This window comes from Pseudorca crassidens, chromosome 7 (genome assembly GCF_039906515.1).
Source record: "Pseudorca crassidens isolate mPseCra1 chromosome 7, mPseCra1.hap1, whole genome shotgun sequence".
Classification (NCBI taxonomy): domain Eukaryota; kingdom Metazoa; phylum Chordata; class Mammalia; order Artiodactyla; family Delphinidae; genus Pseudorca; species Pseudorca crassidens.
In genome coordinates this window covers 76,629,963-76,644,801 of record NC_090302.1, presented here as the reverse complement: position 1 = coordinate 76,644,801, position 14,839 = coordinate 76,629,963, and the positions used below count along the sequence as shown (strand labels likewise).

The 14,839-nt window shown below is 37.8% G+C and overlaps 1 long non-coding RNA gene across 1 annotated transcript in view; it reads left to right on the top strand.

The window, feature by feature from the left end:
* LOC137227087 (uncharacterized) overlaps window positions 1-14,839 on the top strand; it is an 891,048-nt gene that overhangs the window by 238,990 nt on the left and 637,219 nt on the right. The window contains exon 2 of the long non-coding RNA XR_010944687.1: window positions 5,763-5,859. This is a non-coding gene — a long non-coding RNA (uncharacterized lncRNA). The remainder of the gene's footprint in view (window positions 1-5,762; window positions 5,860-14,839) is intronic.

Here is a 14,839-nt window from a genome sequence, read left to right as displayed (position 1 = left end):
CTTGGTTTTTATAATTTAAGAACATTTAAAAGTAAAGGCAAAAAGGTTTTAACTGAGTTTGATTCAGAAATAAGAAATTCTTGATCAAAATATAAGAGAGTGAAAACTTGGACATTTACTACCTGCATGATCCTGGATAAATATTTATAGTCTTAAATTTTCTAAACCTTAGTTTGCTCTTTAGTAAATTGTGAATAAAAATACTACCAACTTCCTGAGGCTGTCATGAGGATTGAATATTTTTATAGGTACAGTGTGTAAGATAGGGCTTCGTACCTGGTAAATATTGGCTAATATTGTTAGGAAATGGACATCTTAGGAAATAATTACTATACAGGCAACTCCCGCCACCCTAGTATTGTGCATGTTTAGTAGGTGATGCACTCTTGGAACCAGGTGTTCTTTTTTTTTAATGAACTGTATTTTTTTCTTAAAGCTTGTTAAGTATTTTGAAGAGCTTGGGAAAGAGACTCCAAAGCAGCATCAGAAGTAATGGTAGAGGGATAGCAGCCCTTGGAGAAAGTCAGAAGTAGCATTAAGTTTTCCATGGAGCACCCTTTGATCCTTTTGGTTTGGAGAACAAAACAGACGTTCCTTGCTCTTTGCCTATTACCACTCCCTAGGGAAAGAACCTGATCAGGAATGAGCACAAGGCACCTCTTGAGGTTCAGTGGCAGGTTTTTGTGCTGTGATTTCTTCACCTCTTGAGGTTCTTCACCTCTTGAGGTTCAGTGGCAGGTTTTTGTGCTGTGATTTCTTCACCTTGAGCGGTGGCTTGAGTCCGTGTAAATTCAGCACAGAGCTCTCCATGCAGTTGTTTATAGCTCCAACGTACAGACTTTTCATTACAGAAGGCTCATTTTCCCTTTCTGGGCCATGTTTACACTGTGATGATAAATAGTTCCACCGGGGTTGATGGAGGTTCTAAGATTATAAACTGGTTTAAGTACATATCCTATCTTTTCCTGAGCCCGGAGGAAAGGATATGGATGATTCCTTTGATTCATTTACTCCTTTTTAATAAACATGCAAGATACAATCATGGGCTATCTTTTATGGATTACTTTACAAGGATTCCCTGGCTATGAAATCCTGAACCAGATATATCCCAAACGCAGAAATCTGCCAGGGGCAGGGATTTGGCTCAGAGTCCTCGTTTGGCTGTTGGGAGCTAGAAAGCCAAGTGCTGTCTTCCAGGATGAGAAAATGAGGAAGGGGAAGATAGACCTACATGCATTGTAGCGCTCAGTTCCATTCTTGCCACAGACCGGACTCCTGCTGGGGATCATACGGTTGTCAGATTGGACTGCCATCTAAAGAATTATACCTACCCCAGTTATACCTACCTTGACAGTATATAGTTGGGTTTGTGATATTAGCAGTATCGGAACACTTCCTAGCCAATAGATCTGAGTATAATCTTTCTCAATCATTTTCTGATTTCATGGCTTTCCTTAAAGGCAAATATGCTGCTTCCTCCATCTCTGTATACCTGAAGATTAATGATTGACGTGTGATGAATATTACATAAAGGTGTGCTATGTGAATGAATAAATGAATGAATGAAGGGATTAATAAATGTTTCAGTTATTACATCAACATATTCTAGAAATACAGGCTGTTCTGATAATTCAGCTATCATTATTTTACATAAAAATGCTTTGGATTACTGAATTTAAAAGTCGTCTTCTTGTGATCCATTTATAAGTTAGATTTACCTATATATTTTTGGAAATAACAGTTTTCCAATTATGAATGCAACATATGCCTAATACCAAAAGAAGGTCATATTAAATATCTTTAAAATGACAATTACTTGTTTTTCCTATATCTACAAATGACTACAGTTAACATTTTGGGATACTTCTATACTTTCTTCTATACTTTATACACATAGACAGAGACATTTTAAGTAACACAATTTTCTAAGTAATGAATGTGCCATGATTCATTTTAACCAGTCCCTTATTGATGAACACTTAAATTGTTTCTACTTTTTTGCTGTCTTTTATAATTAAAAATAAATATGATTTTAGTCAAATTTCTGCATAATCAAGGATATATTCATTAAAGCAGAATTTCTATGTACTTTTTTCTTCTAAAAAGAATGTTTCTCTTACTTTTGAGTCTGATTTTTTTTTTAATTTTTGAATTTTATTTATTTTTTTATACAGCAGGTTCTTATTAGTCATCCATTTTACACACATCAGTGTAAACATGTCAATCCCAATCACCCAGTTCATCACACCCCCACCCCCACCTCCCCATCTCTTTCCCCACTTGGTGTCCATATGTTTGTTCTCTACATCTGTGTCTCAATTTCTGCCCTGAAAACCGGTTCTTCTGTACCATTTTTCTAGGTTCCACATATATGCGCTAAAATATGGTATTTGTTTTTCTCTTTCTGACTTACTTCACTCTGTATGACAGTCTCTAGATCCATCCACGTGTCTATAAATGACCCAATTTCTTTCCTTTTTATGGCTGAGTAATATTCCATTGTATATATGTACCACATCTTGAGTCTGATTATTTTGAAAAATCTAATTCACTTATGCTGAATATCTTAATACCATCATTAAAGATTTAAAATGCAATTGTTGCAAACATAAAATTTAACACTGAAAATACCCCTGGAGGAGCATTTCTGTTATTATCTTTGAGATGTACACTATATTTACCCACATGGTTATTGCCATCACATAATTTCAGCTTTTAGAGTTTGGTATATATTAAAAGTCTGAGGTCTAACATTCAAAATGTCTTTTATGTTTCACTACTCTAGATGACATTTATACTCTTTCAGGTTTTGAAAATTGCCATAAAGCAGTAGCCATTTGTAAATAAATAGTCACAGAACTCTGCTGCTGTTCAAAATTCGACAGAAGTGGATTAGGAGACTAATTGTGCATACATATGTGTGTGTGTGTGTGTGTGTGTATATATGTGTGAAAGCATAGAAAATATCAAGATAAGTATAATAGACTGAATTTTGGGATTCATTGTTCAGTGTGTGTGTGTGAGAGAGAGGGACAGAGAAGAAGGGAGAGAAGCGGGGAGAAGGGAACAAATATGAATATGAATAATGTGGAAATTGAATTCCTTGAATTCCTTGTCCCTTGAGGCATTTTTGCCCCCTTGGTTCTCCTGCTAGATGTCTCTTCTTCCCTTTTATTTTGTTCACATCTTTTACTCTTAAATTTACTCCAATCCTTCTATTCCCATCTATCCACAGGTTTTTAATTATTCTAATGGCACCTAGAACTAGTAGCATGGTAAGGGAAATGGCGATTCCTGGAAGTCTGCCTATCCGGTCAGATCTACCTGGTATTTTTAAAAACATTCTCCTCACGCAGGAGAGTCTGTAGGCATTCTATAAGGCATCTGCACCTCTCTCTCCAGTGCCTCAGGAGATCTTTCTCGGTTCCCCCCTGCTGCCCTTTCAAACCTATTTTGCTGTTATTGTACTTCCTTTGCTCCCATTGTCTGAACTCATTTGTTGTCTTCTTGCCTAGATCTTTTGGGTAGATGCTTTGCTCATAATTACAGTCTGGTTCTTCATTGCAGGGTCACCATTAAACATAATCTTGAGATTTTCCTCAGCTCTACATCTTACCACTGAGGTTAGTTACATCACAATGTTTAGACACAACTGTAGTTCCCAGGACTCAAGCCATATGAAATGCAGAGAGTTTGGACAGATTATGTGAGATGAGCCTTAATGTTCGGTCTTTTTGTTTTGCTACTATGATTGCATTGTATCAAAAATAATTAGCAATGGAGTGGCATCCTTAAGAACTTAGACTTTGGAATCAGGCAAACCTAGATTTGATTACAAGATCTGCCGCTTAAAAGAGGCATATTTCTTGGAGGTGGTGATATGCAACCAGTGATGGTATCTGAGGAGCTCAGTGGACAGGCCTTAGAGCACGCAAACTCAAGATCTCTCAGGAGGGGATGCCAGCAGCCCACTGCTGGCACCTCTGAGAGGACAGAATGAGCCGGTTCTGGAAGGCCTTGAAAAATCTGTGGACAGAAGCTACTTTCTGCTAACAGAGTAGAGAATGATTGCTAAGGCAATGCTGGAAGCAAATGAACATGAAGTAGTAAGTCCCTTTTGCCCTTTCTCTTGCCCCCACAAGCTCTTTCCAGTGCCTAACAGGAAATCTGCTGGCAAAAGAGGGATGTGGTGTGCAGAGACCCAGCCCTGAAATCTCAATGCAAACTACAGGAGCTGCTTTGGGGGCTATGAGACAATAGCTTAAAAACTGACGACATTCTTACCAGGCCTCTATTGAGAGGCAAATTAGAGCAGCCTTCTTTGTTCAGAATCTGTGAAGTGAACCTGTCAAGAGGACTTGAGGCATCAGTATTATTTGATGGACCTAATAGACTCATTTTCATATCTAGTTTTTGGGAAAAGAGACTCACTTGTTCCATCCAGTGCAATTGTAATTACTATTTTTGCAGAAATAGAAGTCTGGGAAGCCACCAAGAGAGCGAAGCAACACAATTTGTTCTAAAGTGACTAATTTAAAGTTGATCACTGTGACATGCCTCCTTAAGCTTGAGATGTTCCACACAATCAGGTTTTCAGTATTTTCATTAGTGTGATTTGCATAACCAAGATTTTATTGATTTTTTTGTAGAGGGTTCTATTGTAATGAAACCAACATAGCTATTAAAAGGATAGACCTGGGCTGATGCATAAATGCGATTTCATTGCATTTTATGTGATTGCACTGTAATTTCTTGCAGTAAATTTGACTTCTAAGGTATGTGTGTGTGTCCCTGTATGTGTTTGTGTGTGTGTGTGTGTGTCTGTGTGTGTGTGTGAGAGAGAGAGAGAGAGAGAGAATGAGAGAGAGAAAGAGAGAGAAATGTATATAAGAATAGGGACTATTAAAATTGCCAAAATTTTTTTGATACAGCATAGTACTGTGTGAATTTATAAATTAGGTTTCAGTTTGCAAAATGTCAAGGCTAGAATATATATATATATATATATATACACACACATACACATAAATATATATACGTGTATACATATATAAAGTTATATGTTTTTCATAATATTTAAAGTAATTAAGGAAAATGAATAAATATGTTGCAATATTATATGATGATTTTATTTTGTGCAGTCATCTTTTATCTTTTTTTTTTTTTTTGGCCGCGCCACGCGGCTTGTGGGATCTTAGTTCTCCCACCAGGGATTGAACCCATGCCCTCGGCAGTGAAAGCGTGGAGTCTTGACCACTGGACAACCAGGGAATTCCCCGTATTCATCTTTTAGAAGGACTTGCAGAAGCATCTTAAAAAGAGAAAAGCTCTAACATTCAGATTATTTTTTTTCTTGCTGTAACTTGATTGCTCTCATAGTTTCTCTTATCATTTATATGCTATTACTGGTATTTAGATCATTTATTTTGAAACATTGAGTAAAAATACTCAGTTTGATGTGAAAATTATATCCCGATTATTATTTTCTAATATCTGTTTAAGAATACCCATTGGCTTATAAAAGCAAATAGAATGAAATTCGTTATCCCAAGATACAAGCAATATTGTCATCAGGGACGGATACATCAGATGCGATTGTGAATCTGCAGTCTAGAAATATGTATATGAATTTTTTTCAGAATTAGAGCAGAAACAGCCAGATGGAAATGAGATGAGGAATTTGAGATGAATACTATTAGAAGGAGCTAAGTTTTATTTTTTTTTTACCATGTTCCCAAGAGTTTTTGTTTCATTTCATTTAGAGAATCCATTGGAGAATGTTTCAAGATGTAGAACCCTTATATGTGAAGTGTCCCAAATGAAGTTGGAGCATCCACACTGAAATTTCTTCGTGTTGTGGTAAGAGGAAATGACTCTTAATATATTGGATTGGCCTTTGAAGAATGTGATGAGAAGTGTGTGTGGGGGTGTGTGTGTGTGTGTGCAGGTAAATAAAAGTTATGAAGGTTTGTAACCCAGTACATAAGTTTGGGTTTCAGAAACGACTCTTTTTTATGATTTTGCCATGATTATTTTTTGGTGCCTTAAGAGGAGTGGAGCACAATAGGGAACTCAAATTTGTTATTGTTAATTTCCTACTGTGTGTATGTATATTATTTATATTAGTTATTAAGTCAACAGAGCCGCCATAGGAAGTAAGTATTATTCTCACAGTGCAGATGTGGAAAATGGAAGTTCAGAGAAATTAAAACCTTGTCCAAGATGATGCAAGAGTGATTTGATTCCCTGTTCTACTCTTTCTGCTGCCATGCTGCCTATAGCATTTGTGATAGGTGCGGAGCCAAAGGATTAACATAGGTCTTGAAGGCAAGACCCTCAAGTTTTAAACTGTTATTTAGAAAAGAGTCATAATTGCCTTCCCTCAGATAGAAAACCAAAGTGAAGGAATTTCTTTTATATTTTCACTACTCTTGAAAAGAGAAAGATTTCTGTAAGTCATTGACTAGTTACATAGATGATGGTGTTTCAAAGAAATTGAAAGTTATAGAAAAAAATGACATGGAAAATGTGTGCTATAATTTTCCCATTCACCTTTGCTATAAAATGAAAATCTGTTGTAGGCTTCCTCTGAACAAATACCCTGTCATGGCCGACAGCATACTTTAATGGAAATAGTACCAATTCTTCCTTTACAGATAACTGGTATATGACTCAAGCAACTTGAGTCTCTTCCCTTTTCTGTTACTTATACTATGAGGTTGTTGCAAGATTCCATTGAAATAAGAGGTAACATATGGAAAGCACCTGTAATTCTGCCTGGTGCACTAAGATAGAATCCTTATCAAAGAATTGATGATGTAAAAGCTATCAAAAATAAGCTATTATTTTGTTGTAGTTCCGTCCATAAAGACTTGTAATTAAAGAAATGTTTGGGACTTCCCTGGTGGCGCAGTGGTTAAGAATTCGCCTCCCAATGCAGGGGTCGCGGTTTGATCCCTGGTCAGGGAACTAGATCCCACATGCACGCAACAACTAAGAGTTTGCATGCCACAACTAAGCAGGCTGCCAGCTGCAACTAAGGAGCCCACCAGCCTCAACTAAGACCTGGCACAACCAAAAATAAATAAATAAAATGAAATTTAAAAAAAAGAAATGTTTAATGTGTGAAAGATTCTCAGGCTCAAATGTATTTTATTTAAATAGAATTGTTTGAGGTAATTGCAGATGGCTGATGAAACCTTTAGAATTCCAGGACACTTTAGGTGCATTAATTTATAAATGACAATACGCAGGCTCTTTTGTTCTAGGGATTAAGCAGTACCATTGGATTTAGTTGATCTCGCTTTCTTACCTAAAAATTTTCAAACAAGTTTTCCCTAGTAATTTCAAACTAGATGCCCGCTCTGTCCCTGTGAGTCATATTTGCTTGGGCTATTCAACAGTGACACCTTGACAATCTATAAAGCATTCTTTCATGACCTTCATGCTTTCAGAGTCTTGCTTGTGTGTTGGTTTGATCAGCAACATTTCTGTGGGAACAGATACCATGCCTGCAGTTGAAGATTACATTTTCACTTTGTATGTCGTGAAATGGAAAAATAAAACCAAACAACTTTCAATGTGAGATTCTGAGAAGAAGGCTTCAATCATCCTTGAGTTCCAATGTGTGTTTTCCCTCCTTTATAGTAGAGTAAGAGCCTATAAAATTAATGAATGCAATGAAGATCTTCGACTAAAATCTCCAACATAAATAGACAAAGACTCCCTTGGAGCACCATGGGAGGGGAATCTAGGCCATTCTTTACTTAAGCTATTTTCAATTAGTTTACATTCTGAAAACACCTGCAAAATTGTTCACATCCCTCCTATGCTGTATTACTTCTCAATTTAAGAGTTTTGCATTTGAACAGAGGCTGTTAAATAAATAATCCCAAATTCCCACTTTACATCCGGCTTTGGATTGAGTCAAGATGTTGTTGTTTCTAAGGGATAGTGTTCTTTGCTTAGACCCTCATTTCTTTTTGCTTTTTTCTCTGTAATAGCATGCATTTGCTTCATGTCTTGTTAACTTTAAGGTAGTGATCAAGTTACTTAACCTCTTTTCATCTCAGTATTATTCATCCTGATATGAGGATCACAAGAATTATATAGCAGATGTTTTCAGATTCACAAAGAATATGTGTAAATCACCTACTGCTTAGAACATTGCTGATGATTTTAAATGGCAGCTTTAAATCTAGATCTGCTTGTAGGTTGGACAACATGACTCTCCCAAATATTCATCAAGAATTCCTTGGAATCTTCCAAAAAAGAACAAAATTGGTTTAAAAGATTGGGTTGGCTCATGAAAGGGGACAGGGGTATAAGAGGAAGCCTCAACTTGCACATGCACGCCTAACCATGAAATTATACATTTTATTCACAAATTATCAAGCCACAGAAAACAAATAGTTACCTTAGGTTTGTTCATATTACCTGAATGAGAATGTCCCTTTTCATGAGCTTTTTCGTATTTGTATCTCTAGTCCAACAGTTCTCAAGTTTTAGTGTTTACAAGAACATTAAAGAAGTTGACAGAACAAATAAATAAAAAAAATACTGTCCCAGTTAATAAGAACAGGAGTTCTGAGTTGGCTAATGTTTACTGAAAACCTTCTAATAACCAGTGGCTTTCAGATGTATTAGTCTATCAAATCTTAATTCTCGTCCTTCTCAGTAGTTAATATCCCCGTTCTACATATTAATAAAAATAGGCTCATAGAAGTTACTGGCTCATCAGGCTATGAAGTTAGAAAATGATCGGGCCAGAGCTCAATCTCGGCACCACGTCGGTGTGCAACTGCTACATCTGCTTCCTAATCCTAGCGTAATTCAGTTTTCCAGTCATGGAAGGCTTTGTTTTATGGCAGCCAGCTGCATAAGCACATACGGGGACAATCAACCTGGATGTGTTTTGCTTAAGCTCCTGAACACTTAATTCACCGTCGCCCTCTGAGTTGGACTTTGAAAGGCATCAGCAGAGCAGGCCTATTTCATCTGCTTTGTAAACCACTCAGAAAGAAATCTTCTGAAAAAAAAAAATTCAAGTATTTTCTGTAGATTCTTGTTGTTTTTCACCAGTGTACTTATTGATTTTTATCAATTCTGCCAGTTGCCTTTTTATCTAGGTTTGGCTACATGTCTAAGTTCTCCAATGGGATATGAGCTACGATAACGTGTGCCATGTCCAGGTCATGTCCTTAAAGGGCGCATGTGCATGCTTCTCCTCCTTCTTCCTCTAGTAGCTTGGAAAATGAACGTGAGATGGGATGTCATGGTGAGCCATTTTGTATCATGTAGACAAGGGCAATTGTCTGAAGGTAGAACAACATAGGAGCCTGGCTTCCTGGCTTAATTTATAGAGCAAAACAGTCCAGGATGGCTTTTCTACTAAATGGTATATGGAAGATAAATAAACTTGTTTGGCCATCGCCACTAAGCTATTCTACATGACGGAAGATATACCCTAATGAATGAATGCATTCTTAGATAAATGTGTTAGCCATGACTGCCTGGCGTACTATGACTCCTTTGGGAAGTCAATCTTGGCCTGAAAAGAAGCACAGTTCCCTTAAATAAAGAACACTGTGGTGGCTTCCTAGATATAGTTTATCTAGACTTTGAAGCATCTCACCTTGCCCTCTCTTACCCCTTATACTATTCTCCTGATCCAGCTCTATTTTCCTCCAGCTCTGTTTTCCTTTCAGCCCATCCCCTTCCACAAAAATATATAAATTTTCATTCTTTTCAACTCTCTTTGCTACTGCATTTATCTTTTATGCATTTACAGTATGAAGGAGGCAAATATGAGACAATAGGAATAATGAACCCTGAGATGAACTTCAGAGTCCTAACCCTGCTGAAAGACACTCAAAGTAAACTTAAAATACACACACACACACACACACACACACACACCAGGCTATCCAAATAAAACTGTCTATAGTTACATTAAGTAGACTTCTTAGACTTCTGATACCTAGATAACAATGTCCAAATCAACACCATCTGTAAGATTTTCTTCATTGTTCCTTGCCTCACCTGGCCTGTCCTCATTTTGCATTTAGGACAAAACTAAATTTTATTTTTGCACATTTTTAGTATGTCTCCTTGGATCTTTATTTTAGAGAAGATTTAAAATCTATATTTATTTTCATCATAGCCAAAGAATGCCTTGGCATCTTATGGACACAGCGTTCTTCCAGCTTCACAGTCTAATCTGGAGTCACTCTTTTTTAACTGCAATTCTGGTGCACAGAATGCTCCCTACCCAATGACTGGTTGGATGATGATATCGGCACTCGGTCCTAGACTGAGATCCCTTGGCTGTTTGTCTTGCCTCTTAATACTACAGTTTGTGCACCTTCTGACTAACAGAGTGCATGCTTGGTATGTGCCTTAAAATAGCTTATGGTTGCTTGGCTTCGGCAAGGCAATATTTTATCATTCTCTCTGTCACTCCCTTGATGGCTTCTTCTACCTCTGAGCTGGCTTCTTCTACCTACTTGCTGGCAATTTCAACTCAATGGTCTACACATAGTATCATCTCATTTAATTCCCCTAAACCACTGAAGTAAGTATAATGACCACACCTGAGTCACTGACTTAAGATTTATTTGTACCAGACATTGTTTTAAGCAATCAGAAGCAAGGTATCAATTAAGCCTTCCAGTTGCTCACTCTCTAATAGGGAAGATAAATAAGTTTAAAAAACCCCAACTTTTAAGTATAATAGTATAAAACTTAAGTCTTATAGTCAGGGAGAAAACTGCTCAGTGTTACTAGAGGGGGAAGAAGGGCTAAGATCAGGAAATGTTTGAGAATCTACTTCAGTTCAATGCAGAAACATGAGGAGACAGATTTGGGCAGATTGAATGAATTTTCCATAATGTCACAGCTAGCTAATGGCAGAGGATGGACAGGGATTCATACTCAGGGGGTTCTGATGTCAGAGCCCATGCCTTGCTGCAGAGTTCTTTGGTTCTTAGCCATTGCTGTAATTGAATGCTGTTCACAAGTTGGTACCTCTTGCTGCTGACCCCCATCACTTATTCCACCTGCTTCTCAGTTATAGTTTTAACTCAGTAGTGAAGACGGTATACAAATTCAGATATTTTTCAAGAAAATAACTTCTAAATCTTCAGTTTCGATATGTACCCTTTCCTGAAAGTGGTCCAGTTAAGGTTCTACTTATGATCCACCGGTTCTACTTTTCCACCTCCCCTTTCACAGTTATTCCTCTTTCACTTTACAGCACAAAGGCATGCTTCTCACTAGTGTCTTTACTTCTAATGGTATGCTCAAGGAAGAAAAGAGGGGGCAGCACCTTATTTCTCTCAGATGACACTGTCTTCATCTACTTGTTGTGTGCCACTTAGCCAGTCTTCTATTCATCTACCCCGACCTTCTTTCAGATTCCTTTCTAAAGATGGAAGCTTCAAGTATCTATATACCCAGGGTTTTAAAGAACATATATTTAAAGTATGTATCAATTATATAATAAGCCAGAAATTATATGCTTTGTAAGTATACAAACACATGCCAAATTTGTGTTTGATGTCAACTTTAATAAGGTGTGGGAGCATGTAGTATGTGTATGTGTGTGTGTGTATGTGTGTTTCAAAATATTTCAAAGAAAAATACATTTAAAGACCTCCTCCCAAGTGTTCTTTCTCTGGGAAGCTGCTGAGAGTGGATAGGAGGACACATATTCCCAGGTCTCCATCATTCCCCAGGCTCCCTACCTCCAAGCATTTTCAGGCTTATTCTCGAGGTTGTTGGATATTTGCCTTTTGGATAATACAAGCATTAGCAGTCAACCCTTTGAAGATAAATCTCACCCAAGTATTTTGCAATGCTGTTATTCTCTAGTTGATTTTACCACCATTTTTTTCATTGAGGAAATTAATAGATCATATATAGGCCATTAATTTTATCTGAGCTAAAAATTTTGATGCTTATAATAGGTTTTAGGACTTATGTATTAAATGAATGAATAAATGAGTGAAAGGTTTATCTAACGTAGAAAGCAGAGTGATAAGAGTTGTGGCTGTTTCTTGAAAATATGAGAGATTTATACTGTTATATTGATACATGTTTGTCTAGTTTTGAAGATTTATTTTCTGATTTAGGGAACTTACTTTATCCTGCCTGGGCTTATCACACAGCATTAGATAATTTAATTGCAGAGTATCATTACCATGTAAGTACCAAGGAGGCGTTTGTGGTGTTGTCATTATCTGTTGCTCCAAGCTGTATCACACAATCATTGAGAATGAGAGAAAAGCGTGTTTCTTCTCAATTTTGAAAAATGACAGTAAAATTGTGATTGCTGCATAATTAAATCTGTGTATCTAGATACTAATAAATGCCCTGCTGTCCTGAAATTCAAAAGAAGTGTCAGGCCTTGTCTGGCACTGGTCACAGTCTCTAAACTTTTTTGTATAGCTTTTGTAGCTAATGACTAGCTTGGCGCTTTCAAGAGACTTTTGCCACTTTATATCCATACTAAACTCCATTACTGAATCAGCTTATTTTCCTTTAACTTTGCTTTTTCCTTTCTTTCTTTTTTCACTTTCTTTTCTCTCTCTCTTTCCTTTTTCTGGTTTGTTTTGTGTGTGTACATGTGAAGGGGGAGTGGTGGTAATTTGAGGTGAAGAGGTAAATATGAGTGTTCCTTTTGAAGATGCATTAGTCAATTTTCTTCTTTTCAGGGGCATTTAAAGCAGAAAGTGCATGAATAAAATTAATTGCATAACTCTGTAGACACCTGTCAAAATCTTGACACGTTCAGGCCCTATAACTGGCATTGTATATTCAAAGTAAGTTTTACAAACAGCAGGAGCACAGGCTGCCTGAGAGCTGCCTGTTAGAAAGGGGCAATCTGTAGTAATGGAAGGTCTGTCAGCAATCCTCATAGTTATAGAAGCCACTAGCCAGAGTCTCACAAAACCTCCTTCCCCATTCTGATTTCTTGCACATATACACATACAAAGTTTTAGGGCCTATTTTATTTTATTTTATTTATTTATTTTTTAAAATTTATTTATTTTAAAATTTATTTTATTTTTGGCTGCGTTGGGTCTTCGTTGCTGTGCACTGGCTTTCTCTAGTTGCGGAGAGCGGAGGCTACTCTTCATTGCGGTGCACGGGCTTCTCATCGTGGTGGCTTCTCTTGTTGTGGAGCACAGGCTTTAGGCGCACGGGCTTCAGTAGTTGTGGCTCATGGGCTCTAGAGCGCAGGCTCAGTAGTTGTGGCTCACGGGCTTAGTTGCTCCGTGGCATGTGGGATCTTCCTGGACCAGGGCTCGAACCCCTGTCCCCTGCATTGGCAGGCGGATTCTTAACCACTGTGCCACCAGGGAAGCCCAGGGCCTATTTTATGATTTCATTAGCCATTGCAGTCTTGTTGAACGTCTTGACATATCGCCGAAGTAAAACCGCTGTGTTAGTTAAGATGATACTAGCTTCAATAACAAACAAACCCCGAGATGTCTAATAGCTTGAGCAGAATAGAATTTTATTTTAGTCATTTCAAGTCAAAAAAGTGGGCTGCTCAACTCTTATTCGAGCAGAGGTTCAAAAGTCTGGGCTCCTTCCATCTCGTGGCTGGCTCTTTTCAAACTGTGACTTCCAAGGCCACCGTACTTAGTTTCATTTAGCTGGTAGAAGGGAAAAAGGTGTAAGGAAAACTAGTGGGGGTTTTATGGGCCAGGCTCAGCAGTGGTGTTTCACACTTTCACTCAAGTTCCATTGGCTAGAACTCGCCAGTGAATGGAGGCTGGGATATAGAGCTTACCTGTGTGTCCAGGAAGGAAAAAACACAGTTTTGGCAAAGAGCTAACCAGCAACATGTAAGATTTTGAAACTGCAGTCATCAGTCCTTGTATGAAGGGGAAGAAGATGACCAAAAGCAGAGGCAGACACAAGGCAGTGGAGAAATTATAAAATGTAACACAGTACTTCATAAGTGATTTTTATAATTATATTGATCTTCTCAAGCAGAGTGAAAAATGCTGATTAGTTTTGCAACTACTGACAAGTTAAACACAGCCGCAAGCAATGCTGGGTCCCACTAATAAAGAGAGCTTAATTCTTATAAATGCTGAAAGACAAGTTGGTCCATTTATTCTACACTGGGTTGTAAAGGACAACAGGTCAATAAAGGTAAGCACCAGCTTTTGTCTCAGAAACAAATCAGAAGGGTGGGGATAGAAATGCACTGCAGTCATTCATTTATCCCACACACATTTCTTAAGTACCTTCTGTATACCAGATACTATACTTCGCCTTGAAGATAGAGAAATTAGTAAGGTAAAACTTTGCTCTCAAGACCTCACATGTGAGTGGGAGAAGGAAACCTATAAATTAATAGCCAATTATGTTATCATAGCTAAAATTCTGTGAAGGCATAGCTGAGGGAGTGATTACCTCTGCTTAAAGGTATCCCGGAAGACCGCGTAGAGGAGATGCTATTTAATCTGGTGCTGGAAGTATGAGTCTTTTCAGACAGAAGAGACACTTTTAGGGAGCATTAAACCCATGATTAAATATATGAAAAATCATGGTCGCTCAGCGTTATGAAAGAACATGGGATGAGCAGAAATAGGACATTTTTTGCATTTCTGGAAAATAGAGGCTTTGTAACAGGATGTCGCAGTCTGACGAAGCCAGTTTGTGAACAGTGGCTTCAGCCTCAAGGGTGAATGAAATAGTAGGTCTTTGAATGAGGTCCTAGCAGAGGAAAGAGTGAATGATCTCCGTGTATGTCGCTTCTTCTCTGTCAGCCCTCTTAGAGTCTTCTAACTGCCTTCTAACTATAGTCCATAAGGCACTGCTC